Source organism: Schistocerca gregaria, chromosome 4 (genome assembly GCF_023897955.1).
Source record: "Schistocerca gregaria isolate iqSchGreg1 chromosome 4, iqSchGreg1.2, whole genome shotgun sequence".
NCBI lineage: Eukaryota > Metazoa > Arthropoda > Insecta > Orthoptera > Acrididae > Schistocerca > Schistocerca gregaria.
Genome location: NC_064923.1, coordinates 471,988,225 through 472,015,781, shown reverse-complemented (window position 1 = coordinate 472,015,781; position 27,557 = coordinate 471,988,225). Strand labels below are relative to the sequence as shown.

General features: G+C 44.5%; 1 protein-coding gene across 10 annotated transcripts in view; it reads left to right on the top strand.

The window, feature by feature from the left end:
• The window catches only part of LOC126267309 (kalirin), a 2,010,890-nt gene that overhangs the window by 1,819,543 nt on the left and 163,790 nt on the right, over positions 1-27,557 (top strand). The gene's annotated exons all lie outside the window — the stretch shown is intronic.

The window sequence follows — 27,557 nt, the reverse complement described above, 5'->3', positions numbered from 1 at the left end:
AAAGTGGATATATTTCGCCATAGAAATTTCATATTCTAGGCTTTTGCTGAACTTCTTTTCCTTTTTGTCCCCTTAGATATGGAAGTGTCACGTGCTAGCGCCTTTGGCAGATATTCTTGCCTTCAGCGCTGGTCTTTTTGATATATTTTCGCTATTATTTGCAGCACTACATGTTTCCTGTTATTAACTACGACTAAATATTGCGCCTCTATCAGACATAAATGTTTCATTCTTTAAAATGTTCTGGGTTATTACGCCAAGGTCACAAATTATATATATATATATATATATATATATATATATATATATATATATATATATATATATTTATTTATTTATTTATTTATTTATTTATTTATTTATTTATTTTGAGAAATACCTTTCTTTCCTACGTGCGGAGGACATCGTAATGGGGAAGGCATAGCTCCAATGAAAGTCAGATTCACACCCTGATTCTGTTTTGGGCTGCAATGTGCTCCGCAGATGAGGTTTCACCAATAAATTTCTTAGACCATGGCATAAGGTGTCAGAATATTTTAATAAGTGTGACATTTCGAGCAGTGGAAGTTAACATTTTACACATACAAGTAAATTATCGTTTATGTACTAATGTATGTAGATATGTAGGATACAAATGCGCGTCCATCTAAAGATATAACCCCACACATACCATCCCATCTAGAGCTGTGCAGTGCAGTGACTGAGTCACTGGGTTGACAATCAGCAGCCGGATTGGATTAAGAATGAAATTGTAAATTGCGATTGTGGTTCTGCATCAGCTGTAGAATATTTCTGAGACTATAATCGGGTGATGCAAAATCATAATTGCAGTGTGCGAGTTCACTCATCCAAAGATGTGTGGTGTAGTTGTAGCGGACAGTTTCTCCCGATATTAAAAACACGACGGCTGTCATTTTGGAAAATAAACCGAAACTCTTCGGTGAAGAAGAGGATCATCCATTGGCCTGTTCTAGTGCAGACATATTGGGCTACCCACTGCAACCACACCCATCTCAGCACCCTTCCCCTTTCCCACCGTCTTGTGACGAGCGGTTCACAGATGGATCACCTTGTACACATTCCGTCTTCCTGAAACCTCCTGCAGAAAGTATTCTGCGGTACTACCGTGTCGTAGGCTGCTACAACAGAGCATAGTTAACATAAAATCGACGTACTGTTCGTTCGATAGCAAATATCGATCTTCGGGGATTCTTGTCTTTTCCTTATTATTTATTTATTTGGCACGTGTTCGTTGCCGAAGCAGTGGTTAGAAACATTTTTCAGTGTATGAAAAACAGAAACATAAGTTTTAGTTTTAGATGTCATTAGAGACGGATCACTGGTTCACATTGAACGAGGACGCAGGAGTTAAACGTCCACGTCGTAATCAAGGGAATCATCCCCGTAGGGAAATTCGGGAAATGTAAATATGAAATGCCGGATGTGATTTTGAGTCTGCTCATCCAAAATACGAATTCAACAACTTTTTGACTAAGTTTGTTAATGAGGAACGTTTCCAACTGTGGCTACGTTTGACTTCCTCCATTCTGCAAATATCCTTTCTCTTCTTCGGAGGTTAAGCTGGTACACGACGGTTGAAAACCATTTGTGCCAGTCTGCTCTTACTAAAACGCAAGCAACTGCCGTGCTATTCTCCTAGAGGTCTGCTAAGTCAGAGGACACCAGTAGATTACAGCGTCGCAGGTGCGCATGCAGCAGTTACGTAGATCAATACTGTGGTAACAGCACTCGCAGTTTTTAGATGTTTACGTCTGATTTACGCTGTTTCTTTATGTATATTATTATTTCCCTCTAGAAATTAATGTTCTGTGATGAAATATTTACGTGTTGTAGCTGCGCTAAAAGCACAAAGCTTTTCAGCGAAGAAAACTCAGAAGTGGGCTGTAATTTAATCTTTCTGTTGGGCATTTGTATTACAAAGAAGTGTTGCCATTGCTCCGTGGCGACGTATGATGGCACAACAGCGCGCTGCACGACCGGCTGTGCGCTCTGGTGGTGGCATGCGGAACTACGCAAAGACTCAGCGTGCTGTATCCGAAGGCTGCATTGTCGCTTTAGCAGTCGGATAAACAAGGAGAGACACAAAATGAAAACCTATCAAACATAGTGCTGCCGCTACGCAAACACATTATGTTGATAAAAAGTTGTGACAGTTTGTAGTGGTAAACAAATATCCTGTCTAGTGAGGAAGAAAACTCTTGCTGCATCATTTTAGATATAGTCGATGCCTTTAAATTCATGTTGACGACATCGATACGAATATCTCTATCATTTGAGTAAAAACAGCTTAGCTCGAATGTATATACACGATAGTCGCCGCCCAACCACTTTGTTCTCCTTATAACTTATTTTGTGTATTTTTGACTTTCAAGTTTTTTCTGCAACACGACATTCCAGATACGTACAATTCTTTCTTTCAGTATCTAGTGCAATGGAACAGTGGCTAAAACACTGGAAGAGAGGTTAAGAATTAACGTCCCCTCGCATCTCGTGGTCGTGCGGTAGCGTTCTCACTTCCCACGCCCAGGTTCCCGGGTTCGATTCCCGACGGTGTCAGGGATTTTCTCTGCCTCGTGATGGCTGGGTGTTGTGTGATGTCCTAAGGTTAGTTAGTTTTAAGTAGTTCTAAGTTCTAGGGGACTGATGACCACAGTAGTTAAGTCCCGTAGTGCTCAGAGCCATTTGAACCATTTGATTAACGTCCCATCGGCAAAGACGTCGTTAGCGTCGGAGTTCAAGCTCACATAAGGAAAGGATGGGCAACGAAACCGACCGTGCCTTTTGAAAGGAACCGTCTCGGAATGATTTGAGTAATGATTATGCGGAAATATTGCCCTACATTGTTAAGGTCATTTTGCGCAGCCTTCCTTCGAAACTGCAGTTGGGGCCAGACACGGGTGACGTATAGCCCTATTACATGCATCGTCATAATAGTGATGGCCAGTAGTAAATGCGGACAGCCCTTTACAGGGCTGTGGGCCACCCATCAGTCGCTTCGCAGCGGACGCCAGTATGAGTGGAAGTTTCTCCCGGAGGACATTGCGGCTTGCGGCTTCCGCCCAACATGGCAGAGTGCTGTTCGATATTGTGACAGCGGCGGGACGAAGAGCAGGGGAAGCATCGAACATTTTGTCAGTTCTGGACGTGGAGGTCAGCAGTGGAGGCTAATCGTCCCGGCCACATGTCGTAAATGCATTTAATGCGTACCTATGACGAGAACCTTCATCCTTCCGTAAACGAGAAGGGACAATTGGTACACCGACGCAAGATTTTGTACTTCTGTAGTTGGCCTGCTGTGTTGCACAACTTGGTATTTTTTAATATGGCCTGGGTTTATTGAACGAAACTGCAAACAGCTTGGTACAACTATAAAATCATATATGCAGAGAAAGCAGAGTATATATAGTCCGAGCACTGATTTAAATTTATGGGGCAGTTTTTCACGCATCTCATTGTTTATGACGCCATATCTCCAGAACTACGGTAGGTAGGTGGTTCTTAAATGGTTCAAATGGCTCTGAGCACTATGGGACTTAACTGCTGAGGTCATCAGTCCCCTAGAACTTAGAACTACTTAAACCTAACTAACCAAAGACATCACACACATCCATGCCCGAGGCAGGATTCGAACCTGCGACCGTAGTGGTTGCGCGGTTCAACATGGTAGCGCCTAGAATCGCTCGGCCACCTCAGCCGGCGGGTTTTTCGTACCAGTATAGCAATTATAATTTGACAGTAAGGGATGTGTGTACAAAATATGTTAGATATCGGCCCTGTGGTTTAGGAGGAGGTGTGGAACATGCACGCACATCGTTTTTTCCCTTAATGTTTTGTGATGGCGGGAATTTATGAGTGCAGTCTCTACACATTTGAAATTCATCATATTTTACGGAAGATGATAACGAGGGATGGAAAGGTGATTTTGACTTACAGGTAAATTTTGTAATAGGTTTGCTCGTTTTGTGTGCCAAATGTGAAAGAAATGAGAATCATTTCAATACCGTCAGCTGCGCACCGGCGTTGATATATATCAACGAGGACACGTGAAAATTTGTGCTCCGTCCGGGACTCGAACCCGGGATCTTCTGCTTACGTGACAGACGCTCTATCCATCTGAGCCATCGTGGGCACAGATGACAGTGCGACTGCAGGGACTATCTCCCGCACGCCTCCGGCGAGACTCACACTCTCGCCTTGTATGTCCACACACTACATTCGTAGTGTCCCACCCCAACACACTCATTACTCGTAGAAGACATTCTTCCAAGTCCCGTAAGAGTTCTGGGAATATGTGTGCATCCGCACAGAAGAAGAAGGTCGTGGCCGGTATCGCCAGAACTGTGTACTTGTATGGGTGTGGTGTCTGTTCTTTCGGGCATCCCCGAAAGAACAGACACCATATCCTTATAAATATAAATGGGAAAGAGGTCCGTTCTGAATCTGGAGCAGTGTACCGAGCCAAATATTGCAGAGAACGTAATGTAAGCTGCGGGACGCCACTGCTGGTAAAACGATCGGTGAACCAAGTAGCTGGTCGATGACAGCATGCAGCCGATAGCCGAGCGTGAATGAGGCAGTTTCCAAGGAGTCCTTAACCTCGTTGGCGCAGATTAATATTACGAAAAAGGTAAAAAAGGAAGTTCTGCTGCTATCTGCTCGTGAGTTTTTAATTGTCTTTTTCGCGCCAAGTGGGATATTGCAGTTATTCTTAAATGTAACGATTGACTCTAAAGAGTAGTTAGGGGTTCTAACTGGCGCCTGACATATATATTACGAGGAAACACAGTGGCGGTCATTTTATGGCTCTGGGCACTATGGGACTTAACATCTGAGGTCATCAGTCCCCTAGAACTTAGAACTACTTAAACCTAAGTAACCTAAGGACATCACACACATCCATGCCCGAGGCAGTATTCGAACCTGCGACTGTAGCGGTCACGCCGTTACAGACTGAAGCGCCTAGAACCGTTCGGTCACATCGGCCGGCGTGGTCATTTTAGTTCATGTTGAAAGTGATTTGTAAGTTGACTCTTGATGTGTTACTCAGCTGAACTGTAATGATGTCTTACAACTGGATTGGAATAATTAGAGTCAGTCTGGGTACAGAATCGAAGGAATTTTTTCGTAAATGACAGTTCATATCTACTGTGCAAGTGAATTATTCTTAGAAAGTGGTGTTATTTACTGTGGAACCGTAATACTCACGTTCACCCTCGACAATCTCTGAGCACTTAAGCAAGGCAATTAATCCAGGGCTGGATTATTATCGTGAGATAGTAAATATTACGGCGATAATTGTAAAGTATACATATTCATGCGGCGTTTCCTTAAGCCGATAATTTGTACTCTGTGCGCCTAGGCTCCTATTGGCCAGTTGTTCGACAAACCAGATCCTCCCAAGCTTCGCCTGAAGGTTATAAGAGGAGCGCCACAACTCACAGCGAGTAAATCGGTTGGTCTGTTAACCTGTGTGAAGACGCTTTCTGTCATTTTATTATACCAGGTGTTTCTCCTAAGATTCGTCTGGGGAATTTTTTCTGGTGTTTCGGAAAATATTTGAAATTCCGTTTTTGCAGTGTGTAGCTGGAGTCGGCGCAAACAAATACTCCCTATCAAGTGTTCCACGCGACTCCAATTGTTAACGGAAATTGTCCGTTTGTTTCCCATAAGAAGTAAAATTATTTTTTGAAGCGTAATTTTACATGCCTATTTAATAGAGGCGACCCAAATGACTCTAGTGCGACATTCATCTTCTCGACACGTATTAAGGGCGACAGTAAAACGTGAAGGATAACCAGCGATCCAACTTCGACTCTCATGCCACTCTGGCCCGCGCTGCTTAGTCGTTGCTGGAGTACTGTTTATTCGTCCTGTTTTGCTCTCTCTCTGTACATGTCTGAAGATTAATGTCGCACTAGACTAATTTGGGTCGCTTCTATCGAATAGGCACGTAAAATTCCTCTTTAAAAATCACTTTCTTTGTAACGGGAAACAAACTGACACTGTCTGATGTCACTGGGCGTCGCATGCAAGGCGTGACGAGCATGGTATACTTGGGTTCAGTCCAGCTACACGATGAAAAAACGAAATTCCAAATATATGCTGAAACGCCAGAAAAAATTCCCCTGACAGCTCTCAGGAGAGAGACCTGGTAAATGTGGTTTTGACATTCAGGGGCCTAAAAGCTCTGAACAAGTATAATTACACGTTTTCCAAAATTATAGACTGTAAAATTCTTGAGGCATACCATCGACAGTTTCCTGTCGATCTGATGAAGAAACCAATAACTTTCTCGGAAAATAATCAGACAGAGTAGTGCTGAATTTTTGCTTCTCTTATTCCCAGTCCACGGAACTTCCACAAATGGCAACTCCATGTTTCACGGAGAGGTGCAGAGTTTATAAATTCGCACTCCGTCGCTTTACGAGGTCGAACAAATGTGTTCCCCGGTGGACACGGTTGCTACTACGTCGCATCGCACCGCGTTTCGCGATTTAGCTTCCTCTCGTATCGTCCTGATTTGGAGCTGCCACTTACGCGGAGTACACGTTCTCACGCTGCGTACACCACTTCATGAAAGTGTAATCCGGCCGCAGAACACGGGTTTCTACGTCGCCTGTTGTATTTCGTTGCAGCGCACCCATTACTATGTCCTTCCGGTTGATCACTTCATCACCATTCAACCTCTGGAAGATTTCAAGGGCCTGATCACGGAAATGGAGTTCACCTCATTCAAAGTAATAGTCTGGCTCAAAAAAAAATCTGGAGAAGGTTTCAAATAACGAGGATCGTCACTCTTCCTACGACAACAGCATACATTGCCGAATGGCACGGACTGTTACATTATGGTGAGTTTTCACAAACTTTCAATTACTGGTGGACAAATATCCCACCGAAAGAGCTCGATTACGTCAAATTCTTTTTATTTTTGGCGTTTCTGTTTCTTACCATTGCGTTCTCCTCCCCCAAGCGCACTATATTTAGTGAATTGTGTCATCCATCACATTACTATTGGTTGTTACTTGTGCGTGGTAACACTGGTAAAATACTGGCTGCAGAATCGTAGTTCCTAACTCGTACTGGATTCGCAATGACATCCCATTCGAACTGCAGTTTCTGAACGACTTCAATGTCCTGTTTGCAAAGTATGTTCTGAACGTTGATCACGATGAGTCAGCTACGGGTTTCGAGGTCAGAGCCTCGTTTCTTCTAACTCTGCAAGCAACACAGTTCCCTGATTTGCACGAGTAAGTAAACGTCCTTTACGTGACGTTTGCTCAGGAAGCCGATAAGCTGTTTGCAGAACCCGCCGCGCCTCCTTAAAGAGGACACAGGTGTGTCCACCTGGTCACAACTGCCGGATCATTGTCTGCTCTGCTGCGTCCTGTCTTCCTGCATAGATCCTTTCTAAACGGGGTTCAACAGTCAGAGTTTTGAGATGTTTTTCAATGTTTTTGAAATTTCCTGTCCGTCTGAGAAATCACTATGTAAGCATTTCTCTGTTTGACTTTCAACAACCCGTCGATATAAAGAGTCCTTGTAGGCAGTATCTTAGCGCGGTTGTACTAACGTGGGGTATCGACAATGGATTGCTGAAGGAAACATTCCGACGTTTGTTGGAACTGGTTGACAGATGCGAAGAAACATCTTAATTGAGATGACCCGATTGCGAATTGAATTACTCTGCTGTTGAATACTACATTTTATCACTATATCATATCCTTCGTTTTCTGTGATCCGTTCCAACATTAGCAGTCATCAATCTTGTGTACTAAAAAGGATCCACAGAACTGATGGGTGAACAGAATCCCACAGTATAATATAGATTTTTTTTAAAAAATGAAGGAATAAATTATTCGATTATTTATGTGTAGTGCTGCTCCCCAACAACGATACATGACGTGAGGAGTATTCGGAAAGAGGAAACTGATCAGGTTTACTCGATTTAATTACGAATGTTCGACTAGTGAACTGTTTCTTACTCTTTCCGAAATTAGGGCCTAGACGCAGCTACCACGTTCATTCCAAGTATTTCAGGGTGCGATATGCCGAATATAAAACGCGCAGAACGTTGCAAAAAGTTCCGTTCGATGCGTTGCTGCAATTACACAGTAGGTATCGAGATGAAAGCGTAATATAAGATGCTTCCCACTCGGCTGGTATAATCAGATTGCGTGTTGAAATATTACCTTCTTTTTATTTACGTAATATAACTTGCGCATTCCATAGTTAGTTAGTTACATGTTCTTTAGACTATTTGAGCGATTTATATCGAAATGATGTGGAACCAGTCTGTTTGCAGAGTGTGTATACCCGATTTGTTTAGTACATGGCTACATGCTGACTATTTACAAGTTCCTAAATGACACACTGGCCTACGTTGATTATCAATTAACATACCATTTTTCAGTCGTACTCATGGAACTCTACCTGAAACTAGGTTTCTTTTAAAGGCTACTAGTTATTAAATAAAAGTTCGTCTATGGAATCGAAAGAGTTGTCCAGAAGAAATGCTTACAGGTTACATTACAAACTTGGCTTATTGCTTGTCAGACATTTCTAGTTTTCAGATAACTGGTTGAAACCTGTTGCTGATGCACATTGAACTCTCTTCTGAACCACTGACAGTTTCCATAATTAGTAATGAAGGTCATTTTTTTCTTTTAATGTTGTAGGTACGGACATAGCGATTCTTCTCAAACTGTGATGTATTAGTTCTGACAAGTTTCAAAACGTACGCATATACTTCCTGGGGGTGCAAAGCCTGCCTTAGTGTTTTTGGCACAACACCGAACTAACAGGGTCTACTTACCTGGTTTGCCACATACTACCTATTCCAATAAATAGACAGAGAAATTATGAAACAGAAAACATTAAGATTCAGTGTGTCCCTAAGTGGGGGAAGACAGTTTACGAGGGCTATTCGGAAAGTAAGGTAAGATATGTCGCGAAATGGAAACCACAGATTTAATCAAAACTGTTTTGTTTGTGACAGTTATCAAAACCTTACAGCTACATAGTCGCTGCTCCGGCTTAGACATCTGTCTTAGCGTTCTATCAACTTTGCAATACCCCTGTCATCGAAGGCAGCCTCCTGTGCTTTCCGGCAATTTTCTGCACAGGACTACACCTCTATGTCTGTCCCAGAATATTGTCATCATAGCCAGCGGTTCATTCGAGCAGAGATGAAAACCAGAGGGAGCCAAGTCCGGACTGTATTGTGAGTGATCAAACATTGCCCTTGCTGTGTGCAGCAGAGAAATGTCAGGGAGAAGGAAATGCTTGGCAGTTGCGTTATGTGAGGTAGCATGAAATCAAGCCAAATCTTCGGGAGGCACCCATACTTGATGGGAGACGCCGTTTTCTGTGCATCTTTACGTGCTCACTGCGCGCTCAGTACTGAGAAGAGCGGCGTGACGGTATCTACGGGCATACTAGAGACACCGCCCAACACATCTGCGTAAAGTTCCATCGGACTTTCACAGTGGTTTCCATTTCGCGACCGATCGTTCCTAATTTTCCGAATAGCCCTCCCAGAAGTGAGTCAGTACTTTAATTTTGCACAGCCGATATAGTCTTTGACGAAGAGCAGATTACTGAATTGTAGAAAACACACTGCATACAAACGCCTCAGTCTACCTACACCCTGTCGCCTCCCAGGGGCATAACCAGTAACAAAAGACTCCTAGCGTCTCTGGGAATCGTTGGCGAGCATTTTTTCTCCAACGGAAGTTGTTCGCCATGATGTGATCTATACCACCAAAGACGTTTGATGCAAAGACTTTGAAACTTCCTGCAGTTAAAAATGCCTTACTCATTGAAATAGTACATACAAGAAGAATGCAGGTGAACTCCATAAGAGTACGAGAGGGTGGAGATGTCTTCTGAACAGCACTTTGAGAGACATCGCAGATATGCTCAATAATGTTCATGTCTGGGGAGTTGGGTGGGCATTGGAAGTGTTTAAACCCAGAATAGTGTTCCTGGAGCCACTCTGTAGCAATTGTGGACATGTGGGATGTCACATTGTCCTGCTGGAATTGCCCAAGTCCGTCGGAATGCACCATTACATTGCCTCCTCCAGCTTGAACAGTCCTCTGTTGACATGCAGGGTCCATGGATTCATGAGGTTGTCTCCGCCGGCCGCGGTGGTCTAGCTGTTCTAGGCGCTCAGTCCGGAACCGCGCGACTGCTACGGTCGCAGGTTCGAATCCTGCCTCGGGCATGGATGTGTGTGATGTCCTTAGGTTAGTTAGGTTTAAGTAGTTCTAAGTTCTAGGGGACTGATGACCACAGATGTTAAGTCCCATAGTGCTCAGAGCCATTTGAACCATTTCTTTTTTTTTTTTAGTTTGTCTCCATACCTGTGGTGCATTTCCATCCGCTCGATAAAATTTGAAACCTGTGTCGTCCGACCAGGCAATATATTTTCAGTCGTCAACAGTCCAATGTCGGTGTCGACGGGCCCAGGCAAGGCGCAAAGCTTTGCGTCGTGCAGTCATCAATGATACACGAGTGAGCTTTTGGCTCCGAAAGCCCATATCTATGATGTTTCGTTGAATGTTTCACACGCCGATAGTTGTTGATGACCAAGCATTGAAATCTGTAGCAATTCACGTTGAACAATTCTCTTCAGTCGCCGCTGATCCCGCTCTTGCAGGATCTTTTTCCGGCCGCAGCGTTGTCGGAAATTTGATGTTTTACCGGATTCCTGATATTCACGGTACACTCACGAAATGGTCGTACGGGAAAATCCCCAATTCATCGCTACCTCGGAGATGATCCGTTGAATCGCTCGTGCGCCGACTGTAACACTACGTTCGGACTCATTTAAATCTTGATAACCTGCCATAGTAGCAGCGGTAACCGATCTAACAACTGCGCCAGACTTTTGTCTAATATAGGGGTTGGCTGCCGCAGCGCCAAATTCGGGCTGTTTACATATGTATATATTTGAATACGTATGCCTGTACCAGTTTCTATGGCGCTCCAGTGTATTTTGTTTTGTTAGCGGCGGCATCCATTGGTCGTTTGTCGAGAATCGTATCTCTGCTATGTTGATAACACCGTCGACTATTTCTCCTCGACTAACAGAATTTCTCTCCCCCGGCGTACATAAAGTGGCAGTTAAATGAGTCGCTGTGACTGAACAAGGAATCGAACAGAACTCCTCCAGAAAGCGCGCCCAGAGAGACGCGCGGGTAAAGGCATCGTGGCAGCCCCTATGGAAAGAGCGCGCGTGTTGAGAGAGGCCAGACGGGCAGTCCTTGCGAGTCCCGCTAAGGATATCCGCCAGCAGGCAGCCGCCGCGTCCCGAATAAGGCGGCGGCGCGCCGCCTGGACGTGGCCGTGTGGTCGTGGACGCGTGACATACGACCTGCGCCGCCGCCGCCGCCGTCGCCTCCTGCGGCGTATTTTTCTGCGCGCGCGGCCGGTCCGCAGGTGCGGCGTTCCCTTCTTCACTCGGCCCGTCACCGTCGCTTACTCCAGCGGCGACACGCCCGACCACTCCATCATTCTCCGCTCCGATGCCGCCTGTTTCATGTGGCTGCGGCGCGCCACCTGACACTTATGTGCCTACTTGGCGCAGCTGCTTGCATTCTGCGCCGTCGGAGATGCGGTCGCCAGCCTAGCAGGAATAAGGCTAGCGCGACTTCGAAGGGAAATATCCAGCGCATAAAAAAAACTGAAATACGGACATTTCTCTAGTCTACCACCCATCGAGGTGGGTAAAACTCTTATGTACAGTATATGTTTTACGGCTAACAAATCGGAAAATTACAGAAGCACAAGTCGCTGAAGAAACAATCCCGTGTAAGACACAGTTAAGAGGAGCAGATTCCCAAATATCGTAACTGAGGTTAAAGGCAAAAAGATAAACATGTACATGAAACGATACAGGCTGTCCCGTTTGTCTTGACCATCCCAAATAATTTTTTTTTTTTTTTGCAGAAGCAAAACAGAAAACATATCCAGCAAATGTTGTTCAGCTACAAGGAAAAATTAACCAGCATAATTCCCTTTATTGTACTTTGTTCGTTACGAAGACACCAAAAGCATGTTTCACATTTTTTTTTCTTACAGCTCCCTATATTCCACATTTGTTAATCCACTTCTTCTCCAAAAATGGTTTAAATGGCTCTGACCACTATGGGACTTAATATCTGAGGTCATCAGTCCCCTAGAACTTAGAACTACTTAAACCTAACTAACCTAAGGACATCACACACATCCTTGCCCGACGCAGGATTCGAACCTGCGACCGTAGCAGCAGCGCGGTTCCAAACTGAAGTGCCTAGAACCACTTCTTCTCATCAAGACCATTTCAAAATGGAATGCCAGTGTAACGTTCACTAAACATGACGACGTTATATAAACGACGCAACTCAAAAATGTAATACTTGAGAAAAATCGACTTGATGAAATATGTAAAACTGACATTGAAATACTATAAGCGTCTATTAAATTTCAAATAAGTAATTTCGGCATTAAATACCATTAAAGTCTGTACAACATCAATACGTACATGTATTGCTCTCTTCGGATATGAGGTTTTATCAGGTAATTATTAATTAATTCCTTGAGCTGAGTCACTTTTCTTGATTTTCCAAACCCTTTTTTTGTTTTTGTTATGACCACTCACGTAATTTACTATTACCACTTTTTCAATCTAATAATAATGTATTCTTTTTTTTTACTTCCTGTAATATAATACGCCATTCGAAACTCTATCGGGCAAAATTAGTACTTCAGATAAAGTAAAAAGTGAAAAACAATTGAAATTGTCGTATAAGAAAAATAACATATGCAAAATTGTAGTTCATGAAAATTAATGCAATTTAATGAGGGCCATAAAGTAGATGAAATTTAAGGGACGCAGTTTACGAAAACATAGTATCGTAAATGGGCCCATATAATATAGAAAAACCTTTCACGGAGAAAAGGGCGTCAGTGTGAACTTTCTTTATAGCAGAAGTTTTCATTTGTTACCTTGTATGTTGCATCGAACGTAATTACGTACTATTTATAACAGCTCTAATCGTCAAAACATTGTTCAGATACGCATGCTGTCTGAAGGACATTATAATGTAAGATACAGACACTGTATAAACACAATCATTAAAGTAATCAATAATTTTAAAAATTACATTCAACTTACGTTATAAATGAAAATTTTGACAATTCAGAATCTGCCGCTCTTCTTGGATGACCATTCACGTACCAGTACCAACGCTTAAGTGGCACTATTCTTGTAGTGGCGGACCATAAAGTAGTCTACAACGAGACACACACAACTGTCCTGAAGTGAACAAACTGCGAGATAGAATGTGACGTTTTATGTGCACGCTGAGGCACTTTTAGTGACAAAACTAAAAATTGCCGTTTTTTTTACTTGTCACTTTTTTGCCGATGTGCGAAATGGAAACACAAGGCAAACGCACACGGGTCGTTAAGTTAACCGTCTTCAGTTGAAGGTTTTGTGAGAGTGCGGTCTAAGCCAACGAAGAGAATGTAAGTCAGCAGAACAGTTACTACAATAATTTTTTTATGCAGCGACAAGTAGTACAGTACTGTAGTACTTACGAACGAAATGCTGTGCACAACTTTTAATCAAGGACTGTCTTTACTGTACATCGCATCGTTTAACAGTACTACAATGATGGGTGGTAGAACACACACATCTCCGTGTCTTTATAATCACTTTTATTTTGTTTTAACCGTTCGAGCTGGAATACACGTACCCGTCTAAGAAAATATTATTATAGTTACTATTGTGCTAGCTTACACTCTGCATAGACGAGTATTTTTACTTTCTTTACTCATACAAACCTTGAAGTAAAGACCGTCGGCTGTATGACCGGTGTGCATCCTCCTCCTGTTTCCATCCGTTTACTGTCAGCTCCAGCAAGTGGATGAGTTGCGTTTCCCCGGATAGCTGCACTGTGTGCCAACACTGCAGACTCAGTCAGTTCTGTGTTACGTTTTTAATAACACCATGTTTACGTGAATGGTTCAATAGCCTCTGTTTTTGAAACGCTCTTGGTGGGAGGAAGTGGATTACCGAATAAGATGTACAGGGTGCTATTTCAAAAAAGTCGTACGCCGTTCATATCCTCGTAGAGAGTTAGGTTACGAGAAAGGCAATCATGCTGGTTAATGTCTCCCTGGTAGCTAATTAACATTTACTACATATATTTTTCACTTCGCTTTCGGCCGGCCGCGGTGGTCTCGCGGTTCTAGGCGCGCAGTCCGGAACCGTGCGACTGCTACGGTCGCAGGTTCGAATCCTGCCTCGGGCATGGATGTGTGTGATGTCCTTAGGTTAGTTAGGTTTAAGTAGTTCTAAGTTCTAGGGGACTAATGACCTCAGATGTTAAGTCCCATAGTGCTCAGAGCCATTTGAACCATTTGAACTTCGCTTTCGGAAAAAATGTTGTTTGATGTGGTTAAGATAAATGGAACAGCCTTATAAGAGTGTTAAGAGGTGGAGTACCAACACAGCCGTATTAATGAAAACAGAACTTGATTCGTTTCCGTACAGTCTTCCCTTATTCGTAATCGACGTGCAAATGTGGAATTACAGTGAAGAGATTAAAACAGAGCGGAATGGAACAGTACGCACACTCGACAAGAGTAGCAAGTGGATGAGCTACATTATTTTCAGTGTTTCCACTCGACGATAATCCAGTATCAAAAGCCACTGTGATTGCATTGTCCACATTGTTGCCATCAGTTATACCATTCTGCTGTGTTTCATTCGCTTCATTCAAACTCCACGTTTGCTCTTCGATGACGAATAAGGGCGGAACTAACGCCAACGCAGCAACGTCTATTTTGGGAAATATGCCTCTTTAAGGGCTGCGCTCAGTAACATGTTTTGTTTCAAAAAATGCGTACATTTCAGCCAGATAACACCTCATTTTTGAGTCTTGGGAGTCTCCTGGTCATAACTGTCTGTTACACGGCACTACATCTTCAGCGATTTGTGCTTCTGGAGTCCGCTAATAATATAACTTCAAACATGGATTGTACTCAAATTGAGTTTTACGGATGAACGACATTGACTAGTGGTAGAATAAACACATGGCCGTGTCTTAAAACTATTTTTATTTGGTTGTAACCGTTCGAATTGGGGTTCTTTCCTTGTTATTAGCTCTTGTGACAGTTGAGAGGTGAGTGAATAAAACAAATGTCGAATTGCAACATGGTTTGAAGTCCTCTCTACACTGTAGATCATCCAGTAGTTATCTCGGTGAATTGCTGTACACAAGAACAGGGCAACAGGTCACGGCGTCCATTAGGACAATGCATACCAGAGCGACATCTCCAAACTAACCTAGGTGCTGAGTGACCTATTTGATAACTAATACATCTACATCATATTCCGGAAGCCACCTAATGGTGTTTGACGGAGAGTTCTTTCGGTACCACTATCTGACCCTCCAACCCTGCTCCACTCGCGAATAGTTCGCGGAAAGAATGGTTGTCGGTAAGACTCTGTTTTGGCTCTAATTTCTCGAATTTTCTCCTCGTGGCCAATACGTAAGATGTATGTAGGAGGAAATAATATGTTGTCTGACTCCTCCTGGGAAGTGCTGTTCCGAAATTTCAGTAGTAAATCTCTCCGTGATGCGCAACGTCTCTCTTGTAACGTGTGCCACTGGAGTTTATCATCTCCGTAACGCTCTCTCGCCAGCGAAATGATCCCGTGACATCGCAACACTAGATCCAAATTTTTACGCGGGAATTTCTGCGTTACTTTGTTCGATGATCCATGTCTGTCGCAGAGAATGGTGACAGTGACTTGAATGGCGTGCATCTTCAAGCACACTATCAAGCTGTCGTTCAGTACACGGTTGTGGCTACTGCGAGTCTTTGTACATAATAGAAACGCTATTGTACAGCGCGCGTCGTTGAATAATGTGCAACCATGTGTACACTTCGGTTCCCACTGTACACTCCATGCTCGAGAGTAATGCATGATTGCGTCAGCATATAGTACACTGCCATAAGTCTCTTGACAGTGCATTTGCAAGCCTTTGTTGATTGCAACTCACGAAGTGTAGTGTATACAGCTTCGGAAGCTGTTGTGAAATGCATGTCAGGGGGCGCCTGTACATTTACATGCACAGTTGGCAAGCCGCCATGCAGTACATGGCAGAGCAAACTTTTACCTCATTTCATACGCAGCCCGTAAATGTACTGAGAGGAAAGAGATTGTCACAGTGATTTTTCCACACACGCACCCATCTCGTGCTCAGATTGTGGAAGGAGGTGACGAACGCTGTGCAGCAGTCCGTCACCTGAATTTCGCAATAAAAGACTGCGCTGCTCACGCAGAGGCGTCATGCATCCGTCTGTGTAGTTTCGTTCGGCTTGGCTGCAGTAAAGTCCCGCAATGAGGCATATCTGTCGCTGCTGGCGAAATATCTATTTCGGGAACTTAGCGATGTGTCATCTCACAGAAGAAACCAGGAAAAACGACTAGCTAGCGTTGGTAATAATGTTGACTGCGCTACTTCCTGTAGAAGAAGCGTTCCTAAATAAAATTTAAGTAAATGTTTTAACTTATTGTTACGATCTGTTATCTGCCGTATAGCATCCATTATTTTACTAGTTACCAGACCATATCAAAACCACGCCTCCGCAGGCTGGTCGATAAATGCTGACAGCAGTGAGGTAGCTGGCTCGAATGCTGACGATAATTAAATGTTCATCGCTAGAGCTTAGCACTGTGCCGATTAAATGGTAACAGTATGCAGCTTTTGCTCACCACACCTACACCAGAGCCAAATTAAATTGCAAATGTCCTTTAAGGTATGTTATGGGGCGAGGAGTTTTAATGTATGGAATCAGTGCGCTTGGTCCTCCACCACCGATGCTATTATAGAGGAGTAGCTTACAGTCAATTCCACAATTTCAAATGTAACGTCCGTAGCGATTCTTTTAGTAGTTGTCTCGAATCTGTTATGAATGCGCTTTTGCACAGTGCGTAGATAAACAGTGGGAGAATGAAATGTTTTGTTTTGTCGATTGCAGTTCAAAATGAGTGCAAAATATCTGAAGCGTCACGAGGCAGTGTTCCTTTTAGATCATCCAAATAGACCAAAGCTTTCATATAGAGCTGCTGCTAAAATTCTTAGAAAGTCAAAGACCTTCGTTGTGAAGTGGGTCAAACGGTATTTAGAGGTTAGAAACGTGGATGGTTTACCGGATAGGGGGCTAAGGTGCCAAGCTTTAATCGATAATGGCGGCGATTTGATTAACTATTAGGTAATTGTGCAATTAGTAATAACATGTATTTTCGTGTAAGCATATATTTGTAGTAGTGTCTTTTATTTCATACAGATAACGGCGTACACTTTCTTGTGGAACTGACTGTGTATGCATGCACTGGGTTTCACCCACTTAATTCCTTTCATTTCCATACTCACCCGTAACAAAAATACAGCACTGCACTGCAGGAACAGTCGCTGCTCATCTGTACGACGCAGTTACGTGACATTTTTCTCTACAACAGGAGAAAAACAACACCCTTGCAACAAGCACCAAGTTCTTGCGTTGAGTGCTCACCTATTCGGTAGTAGGAATTAGTCCACAAAAAGTTATTGTACTTTTTCCGTTCTGCGCCTTTTTTTATAAATTCTTTGTGCACTATTTCTTGAACGGCGGGAAATGTTTCTATTAAATTCTCGTGAAGGGCGATCGTAACAAAGACAACGGCAAAAAGTACCATGCGTCCTTCTAATGGACGAAAAATAAAACAGTTAACGGTAGTCTTGAAACTTCCTGGCAGATTAAAACTGTGTGCCGGACCGAGAATCGAACTCGGAACTTTTGCATTGCGTGCAAGTGCCCTACCAACTGAGCTACCCAAGCACGACTCATGACCCGCTCAAAGCTTCAATTCTGCCAGTACCTCGTCTCCTACCATCCAAACCCTAAAGATAAGTAATCGAAAAGGACAGAATTCAATCGCCGATCGATCTTCAGACTTAAGTTTGCTAAGGAATTTTCGCACTCTGTAGTGTGAATTCTTGTTCGTTATGAGCGTTATGACATATCAACAGGAGCGCAGTATGTAGAGCTAAATCTACCCCGCCCCACGGATATGTTGACAAACTCTTCATTTCTGATTCAAATGTGGCTCGCGCTGATGAAATTGATATCGACGAGGCATAAGTTAAGAGAGTAAAGTGCTTAGCGCTAGTTGTTTAAATGTACACAACCAGTCTGGCACATGCTCTAACTCTAATCCTATAGCGCGCCCCATAGTTTCTCAAATGAAAGGAACTTCACGAGTGATGATAGTTGTCATAGTCTTGCGCAACAGAGACGCGTTTTATTTCGCGAGAATCCGTACGTTGAATCACCAGCCTCATGCTTATTGTCACGTAGTTGGTAGGGACTACCATAACATTCACGCAGCGTTTTCAGCGCTCCTCAATACTGATAGGAGGCAACGTGATAAACAGCTACATCACAGCTTACTTGTATTTGTGCAATATACAGTGTGGGCAAAATGTTCACTACACATATGGCTTGTGCTAAGCCCACTTCTTACATGGATGCCAAACACACCTGTATTCAGACCCGAATAGAATCTGCCCACACGCCGTACAGCCCTTACAGTTGGCCTTTTCTGAGCTCGTGCTTGGTGTCAGACCACCTGTGATTTGTCATCGAATTTAGGGCTTCTAATCTTCAACTGCACTTCATTACCGTATTCTACAAGCCTCAGTTGCGCTAGTGACGACTTTGGGCATAAACAGTCAATCATGAAGTGAATTAGTCCGCTCCATAACTGAACCTTCTGCAACAGCCACAGATGTGAGAGGTCCGAATGAATATGCCATTCTCAGCAAGTCTTCTGATTCCTTTATGGCGGCGACAACCGACACGGTGTTACAGAAAGCATTATTACTAAAAGTAAATTAATATTTACCGTTCTACGATCCATTCACAAAATTCCTCCGTTCACTGCAAGTCTCATTGGGAACAGCTTGTGTACGATTCTGTGGCCACTTTGGCCTTGCTCACCATCCTGAAATGCTGTCAGGTGCTTCTCAGATTGCTACATATTCTGCTTTGCAGGTCGGACATGATTCCGACATCTACGTTGCTGGATGATGCAGAGATTCCAGACAGCTTCTTGCCCGTGCGTCACTTGCCACCGGTACTCATGACGGTGGCACTTCAACGTCTGAGAAGTACTGCAGTTTCCTCTGATGCTCTTACTAGCCGTCAGGATATAAAAGTCTTTGTGTACTTCGTCAGTTAGCAACCGCGTGCCATACCTTTAATGGAGTCGGCGGTTGACTTTTTCGTATGGTTGACAGCTGCTGCTTACATACCGCGCCACGTCACGAGGTCTTCCAGTAACCTGGGCATGCTCCATCTCGTACTGGAGAAGTGATCAACCTCGGTACACGCGCACTGCAACGATGCGGTGCCGTAGACCCCGGACAACGCCGAAGGACGCGTCCTCCGTATCGCGCATCCTGCGTCCCTACTCGCTTCTCCGTATCGCACAGTTCTGTGAGAAGACGGAAGTTCACTGAAACTTCCCCGGAGTATTGCGCAGTGGTCTTTCGCATCCTCGGTTCGTTCGTCATGTATTGGTCAAAATTTTCGAGTTGCGCTCTCACGATAAGACATCTAAAGAAAGGCGCTATTAAGTCCGAAAATCAATTTTGCTCCTATGCGGTACATGCTGATAATTTTGCATTGATAACAGGTGCCAGTTACCTTTGTCCTTTAATTTTTAGAGGCTTTCTAGAATAACAATAACGCTTTCTGTGGGTGGGAGAGGCGGCAAAAAGAAATACATGAAGAACGGGTTTTGTTTCTGACGTGTTTCTAAACTTTCTACATGTGCATACAAACTCCGCGAGCCACTGTGTAATAGATGGCGCAATGTGCATCGTACTAATATTATCCATTTTTTCCCTGATTCGCATACTGAGCGAGGGAAAACTGACTGACTGTATGCCTTTGTACGTGTCCTAATCTGCTTACGTTACTCTCATTATCCCTACGCGACATATACTGTAGTGGTACAATATCGGGCGCACAATTTTCTTCGGATACAGCGCTATAAATTTACCCAACAGGGTTCGCCGAAACTAGCATCGCTTCTCTGAATTCGTTCGAGGTCTTTTCTCAAAGCTATTTGATACGGACTATGACGACGTGGGTACCGGCCGGTAGCAAATATTGGTAGAATCCTGAAGCGATGCAGTCCTTCAGCAAAGGAAATAGCTTACAATACGTTAGTTCGTCCAGTCTTAGAGTATTGTTCATCTGTATGGGACCCTTACCGGTTGGGTCTGATTCAAGAGATTGAGAAGGTCCAAAGAAGAGCGTCAAGATTCGTGACTGGTACATTTAGTCATCACGACGGCGTTACAAATCTCATAGAAAGTTTGAACTGGGACACACTTGCAAATAGACGGCGGGGTAAACGGAAGGGGCTGCTCACTAAATTCCGAGATCCGATCTTACCCGAGGATGTAGAGCATATATTATTACCACCAACTTTCAAATCACGCAGTGATCTTCATTCAAAGATAAGGAAAATTAGAGCTCGTACTGAGGCGTTCAGACAGTCGTTTTCCCCTCGAGCGATCCGCGAGTGGAACAGAAGGGGAGAAATATGACTTTGGTGCGAATTTTGCCCTCCGCCATACACCGCTTGGAGGCTAGCGGAGTATATATGTAGAGGTAGAGTCCTAAGCTCATTGAAATTCCGTAAATGTTACATTCTAGATCATAAGGATTGTTCATCACATGTTTCGACACAGCCGCTTTACCTTCTGTACCGAAGCTACCGTTCTCAGAAGTGGTGATTCACGTTGTAATTTCTATTAGTATCAGAAGAGGACTGTGCAGTAACATGTAATTAATAGTGACAATCTGTACGACATTAGCATGGAGCGTTTATGAACGGACTGGTCATCATCAACAGGCACCTTATACCACCTCTGTGCTTTGCCACCTCTGTATGTCCATCCAGACACTGACTTTTTTAAAAATTTTATTGGCTTTCTGGACGTGCCCATACAGCCATCTCAATAGTGGAATGTCAGTTACCGTGGTATGAACGTAAGGAAAACACAACACTCAGTCCCCAAATGGAGTAAGTCACCATCCTAGCTGCGATTCGAATTTGGGCCTCTTCGGTTAAAAACCCACCGCACTGACGGCACAGCTAACAAGGCGGACCATCTAGACACTGATGAGCCAAAACATTATGAGCTTTGTCCACAACTAGATTCAACGTCGCACGTGACACGATAAGGAAAGCAAGTAAGTGCTGCAGAGACGAATGGAGAATCATTCTACAGACAATGCTGGCCGCAAATGGGAAAACTCATTGACATGAGCGACATTCACGAAGGACAGACAGTTATGGGAATGGTGGTTAAGCCACCTGGGAGTGAGCATCTCTGAAAGGGCGAAACTGAATGGCTATCGGCGTACTGCTGTTGTGAGCATCTCTGCAAAGTGTTTGAAGGAGGTGAAGCCACGAGTAGGCGAGAATGTGGTCAGAAGCTTGCCCGCCCTGCTATGGAGGATAGGCTGCCATCTTTGGCAGGTCGACGACACAGTAGAGTGCTGGTGCAGGCATAGATGTCTCGGAGCACACCGTTCAGCGCACATTGTTGAACATAGTCCTGCACAACAGCTGATCTCTACTTGTTCTATTGTTGACCCAATGACAGTCGTCAGTTACGACTGCAGGGATGGGGGATGATAGAGACTGGGCCGTGGACGAGTGGAAACTAGTTGCCTAATCGGATAATCACGTTTCTTGATACGCTATATTGATGGCCTTGCTCGGATACGCCGTCATTCCGACGAATTTCTGCTCAAAACATACACCGCGCCACAGGCACAGATCGGTGGGGGCAGTACTATGCTGTGGGGGCATTCACCTGGGCTCCTGTGAGCCACCTTGATAGTTGTATATGTGAACGTTATCGGAGACCACCCGCATCCCTTCGTGCTTGATGTCTTCACCGATAACGGCGTGTTCTTCCAGCGTGTGAGGAGGCCAGAACCGTGCTACAGTGGTTTTAGAAGTATAATAGTGGTACCACGTTGACGTCTTGGCCACTAAATTCGCCTGATCTGAATCCAGTGGGACACATCACTGGCCCGTAACTTATGGGAACTGTGGTACCTGCAAGTACATATCTCGTGCCACATACCTCCGCAAGCCGGCCGCGGTGGTCTCGCGGTTCTAGGCGCGCAGTCCGGAACCGTGCGACTGCTACGGTCGCAGGTTCAAATCCTGCCTCGGGCATGGATGTGTGTGATGTCCTTAGGTTAGTTAGGTTCAAGTAGTTCTAAGTTCTAGGGGACTAATGACCACAGCAGTTGAGTCCCATAGTGCTCAGAGACATTTGAACCATTTTTTACCTCCGCAAACCTATCAAGGACTTGTTGAATGCACGGCATGTAGAACCGCTGGTGTATTGCGTTCCGTAGGTGGACCAACATACCATTAAGAAGATGGTCATAACGTTTTAGCTCATCACGTTGTTCCGGTGAGGAAAATTCTTCCCCGTCCTCTTTTCCATGTCTTTGTTTTTATATTCAGAGACAAATCTTTGTTGGCTCAAGTTAATAAGCAGAAATACGTCGATGTAACAAAAGTCACGGGATACCTCCTAATATCGTGTCGGACCTCCTTTTGCCCTGCGTAATGCAGAAGCTCGACGTGGCGCGTAGTCAGCAAGTCATTGGAAGCCCCTGCAAGAAATACTGAGCCCCGCTGCCTCTTCAGCCGTCCATAATTGCGCAAGTGTTACCGGTGCAGGATTTTGTGCATGAGCTGACTTCTCGATTATGTCCCATAAATGTGCGATCGCTCGGAGTGTCCAGAATGTTCTTCAAAGCAGTCGCTAACAATTGTGGTCCGGTGACATGGCACATTGCCATCCATAAAATTCCATCTTTGTTTGGGAACATGAAGTCCGTTAATGGCTGAAATTGGTCTCCAGGTAGCACACTATTCCACTCAATGATCGGATCAATTGGACCAGGGGACCCTGTCAATTCGATGTAAACACAGCCCACACCAATACGGAGGCATCATCAGCTTGCTCAGTGCCTTGTTGACGAATTGGGTCCATGGATCAGTGGAGCCTGTGCCACCCTCGGAGCCTACCATCAGCTTTTACCAACTGAAATCGAGATTCATATCCGCAGCTCGTGGTCTAGTGGCTAGCGTTGCTACCTCTGAATCACGGGGTCCTGGATTAGATTCCCGGCCGGGTTGGAGATTCTCTTTGCCTGGGACTGGGTGTTTGTGTTGTCCTCATCATTCCGTCATCATTCGTGAAAGTGGCTAGATTGGACTGTGTACAGATTGTGAATCTGTACGGGCGCTGATGACTGCGCAGTTCAGTGCCCCACCAAACCGAACATCATCATCGTGCTTAGGTTAGTTAGGTTTAAGTAGTTCTAAGTTCTAGGCGACTGATGACCTCATAAGTTAAGTCGCATAGTGCTCAGAGCCATTTGAACCATTTGAACAGAACACCTAAATCAGGATGGCCGGACGCGGGATTGAACAGTCGTCCTCCCGAATGCGAGCCCAGTGTCTAACCACTGCGCCACCTCGCTCGGTACACCATACTGAATTCCGGCATTACTGGTGGAGGGCGACACGAAAATGTAAGTCATTTTTAGCCAGGGGTCCGGATACTTTTGATCATATTGTGTACGTAGGCTATACTACCGCCAGCTGTCTATGTGCATGTCACTATCCCGTGACTCCAGTCGCTTCAGTGTGTTCTGGTGAGGCAGACTCTTCCCCGTCCTCCTTTTCCACGTATTTGTGTTCATGTTCAAAGATATATCTATGTTGGCTCGAATTAATAAGAAGAAATGAAGAGTCACGTTGTATGCATGGCAAAAAAACGGCAATGTGTGAACGTTTCATGGCAACGAACTTGTCTGCTGTGACGATAACTCGGTGTGACTAGGAATTTCCGCCGATAGCGCTATGGAACTTCTCTCCGGCGGGGCACGAGAGAGGCGCCGCCATTGCGGAAGTGTTGCTAGTGGTGGGCGGGTTGCATCTGGGAGGGCTTCCCCAGCGGCTGAGCTGTGCTGTGCTGAGCCGCGTTCCGCATGCGGGCCGCGTCGCCGCCCTTGGTAGGGCAGTCACGCGCGGGCCGCCGGACGCCGAGCGCACAGCGCCGTTCCCAGGCAGTCGCGCGCCGCCGCCGGCCCGGGGAGCCGCCGCAGCTGTGCACCTGCCGACAGCGCTCAGCTGCCCGCGTGTCATAAGGCCGGGAGTGAGCCGTCAGCGCTCTCGTCCGTCACATCTGTCAGCGGGGGCACCGAGCTGACACGGCGGCTACACCTGCCCCGCCGCCGTCCGTCAGCGGCCACTCTTCGGTAGACACTAAAGGTCTCACCACTCGGCGCGCACTCCCTGCGAAACGTCCGGAAGTCTCAGCTGGACGAAACTGTGTTGGTGCAAGTGCGAAGTTATTCCAGAATCGCGATCCACGAGCACAAGTGGTGCTTTTAAATATTAGCTAGCGTACAGGGAGTGAATGCAAATTCGACCAAAAGACAGCTCCGTTGTTTATTTTGACATACTGAACCTGTGAGCTTCATTGTCCAGCCATCAAGTAACCGACGGAAGTGCATCCAAGTCTGGTGTATCGGGTGGTGCCTTACAGAAGATTGCTTACATATGAGTTCTCCTACAAACATAGACACCCGTAACTGCTCGTAAACAATTCAGTACTGTGGATTAACCGGTCTGCAAATTGTTGTGTGTACAAAGTGCATCACCTAACAACCACACAACTTTTATTTCGTCAATCGTTGAAGATATCGAAACGACCTTTCCGGCATATGGTGGTACGCAGAGGGGTGTGTAATTATGTTGTATATTTAATCTATTGAACTCTTGAGTCGACTGAGATACTGAAGCAAGTATTGTTGTTCTAAATGTAACGATATATATCCGGTCAGTCCAAAAAGTTTCGAGACTATATTACCAAAAAATAGAGAAACTTTCAAAAATGTTATGGGACTTAACTGCTAAGGTCATCAGTCCCTAAGCTTACACACTACTTAATCTAAGTTATCCTAAGGACAAACACACTCACCCATGCCCGAAGGAGAACTCGAACCTCCGCCAGGACCAGCCGCACAGTCCATGACAGTAGCGCCTTAGCCCGCTTGGCTAATCCTGCTCTATAATGGAAGCCATCAAACCTATATTCAGGACAGTGGAAATTAAAATGTCCTGTGGAGCCTCTCTAGCCGGTTTGATATCCTATCCTCCCTTTAAAAAAATCTCGTAACTGATCCTGGATGGGATTATTCTCTTCTGAAAATTTGCACTCTTCATTGCCTATCAGCTAATAACTTTAACTTTAATATTGTGGGTTTTACTGCTTCACATGTTCTACAAAGTCTCCCATCACTCGAGTACAATGCGCAGAATGTTGATACAACCATTGGAAACTGTCAGAAAAGTCCTTCTTAGAGGTGTTGTTCAACTCGTGAGTCACGTTAGTTTGAGCGTCAGTCATGTTGTCAAAGAGTTGACTTTTCATTTGAATTACGCTACGTAGCCGTTTTGTAGTAGGTCCGCATTGATAACAGCAAGTCTCGTTAATAGTGGTCGTTTTTTCCCGAAAAGAATATTGAGCGTCTTGCATTTCAGTTAAGTTTGGGCTGGCGTCTAAGGGTCGTCGTTTTTGTTCTGGAGTCAAGGTGTGCGGGACAAACTTCACCCAAACTTTTCTCTTATTAAAAATATTCTGGATCCTGTCCCGGACACGTGGTATGGAGATGGTTCTACATTCTGATTTGTGACGCAATGACGTTGAGACACTATGGTCGTACGTCTACGCTGACTGGTCGGATGCGCATCTGTTATTCACAGTCGTTGGTTCAAACTGCCACCGTAGTCACTGCGCTGACGCCGCTTTACGATAGGAATAAAATCAGGACGGACGACGTATTTTTAACGACATTCGAAAGGTGTTTAATAAACGAGCCCAGTGATATAACGGTTGTTAGTGTTGGTGTTGAAATTTTCCCCACAGTTGATGTTGAAATTTTCCCCACAGGTATACGAGAAATAAGCTTAAATTGAATGGAGTGACTGCCGGAATCGGCTGTTGCAGTGCAGACGTTGCCAAGTGGGTTTCTCGTGCCACTCTTCGTAGTTGTATCAAACCTGTCGGCTTTTAACTGTTTCCACAGAAGTTTTTCACTGAAAAATGATTAAGAACTTACACTTCAATCAGTTTCCCTAAGCCCCTTTTGCACATGCTGGAAGTTTGTAGTTAATTCCAGTTGCGCCAATCGTAGCTGACGTTTTACCTTTGTCGTACAATGTAAGGCTAATAGGAATTACATTTAATCTTAGCAGTGTAGGCCCGCCTTTTTGCTGCAAACAACAACAGAGCATGACATGAGAAACCTACATTTTTGACGCTGATTACACCACAACAGCTAACTCCGGTCGCCTTCCCATTCAACTGCGCCGATGGAATGAATGTCTGAGGACTTCGGCGAAGGATGAACGAATCTACTCGAACTATGCTCAACCTGTAGCGGTTTATCTGTACATGGATTTTAATTCGTTTGTTTATGCCTTACGGGAGAAAAAGATGTCTTACATTCTCCAATTTCGAAAACTGCACTGGTGCCTCATTCCTGTGTATATGTCAGAAATTGCAAAATTTTTCGAAGATTTTTTTTCCGGAGTATAACGGTAAGAAATGGTTGTGATAAGTGACCATGTAGCCAATACACATGTCTTCCATAGTTTTTGATCCACACCACAAACTCACGACCTGCTGCGAGACAGGTTGATGTGACTATCAACAGCTAAGCAGACAGATTTGAGGTGTACCCTGGGGGATTAGTAGTCCGTGATATCAACTGAAAAGAATTCTGTAGTAGTCTGTGTATTATTGTTTCGCGAGATAAGTAAACGACGATACCTGCTCGCCTGTTGTACAGATTGTAACCGATGATTGTTAACAGTGTACCACAGTGCTGTAACGGAGGTCAAGACGAACAATTTGATAAAGGACACCTGCCCTCTGTCCAGGCGAGAAACGTCAAATTGGCCTACAGGAGCCACGCAAACTACAACGCATGCGCACCGCGGAAGGTCTTCAATATCCTTTTCGAGCACCGGGTTAGTCAGCTATTTCGGTAACATTATTAATTTAAGATGACCGGAGTAGCCGAGCGCTTCTAGGCGCTACAGTCTGGAACAGCGCTGCTGCTACGGTCGTAGATTCGAATCCTGCCTCGGGCATGAATGTGTGATGTCCTTAGGTTAGTTAGGGTCAAGTAGTTCTGAGTCTAGGGGACTGATGACCTCAGATGTTAAGTCCCATAGTGCTCAGAGCCATTTGAACCATTTTTTCAAATTTCATGTCAGGCTAATGAAAGAACAAAGACTTTTGTCAGCGTTATGAAAATCTAATTTCGTGTACAATTCGAAGTGAGCTTAACCCTTATAAGCGCAATAGTTG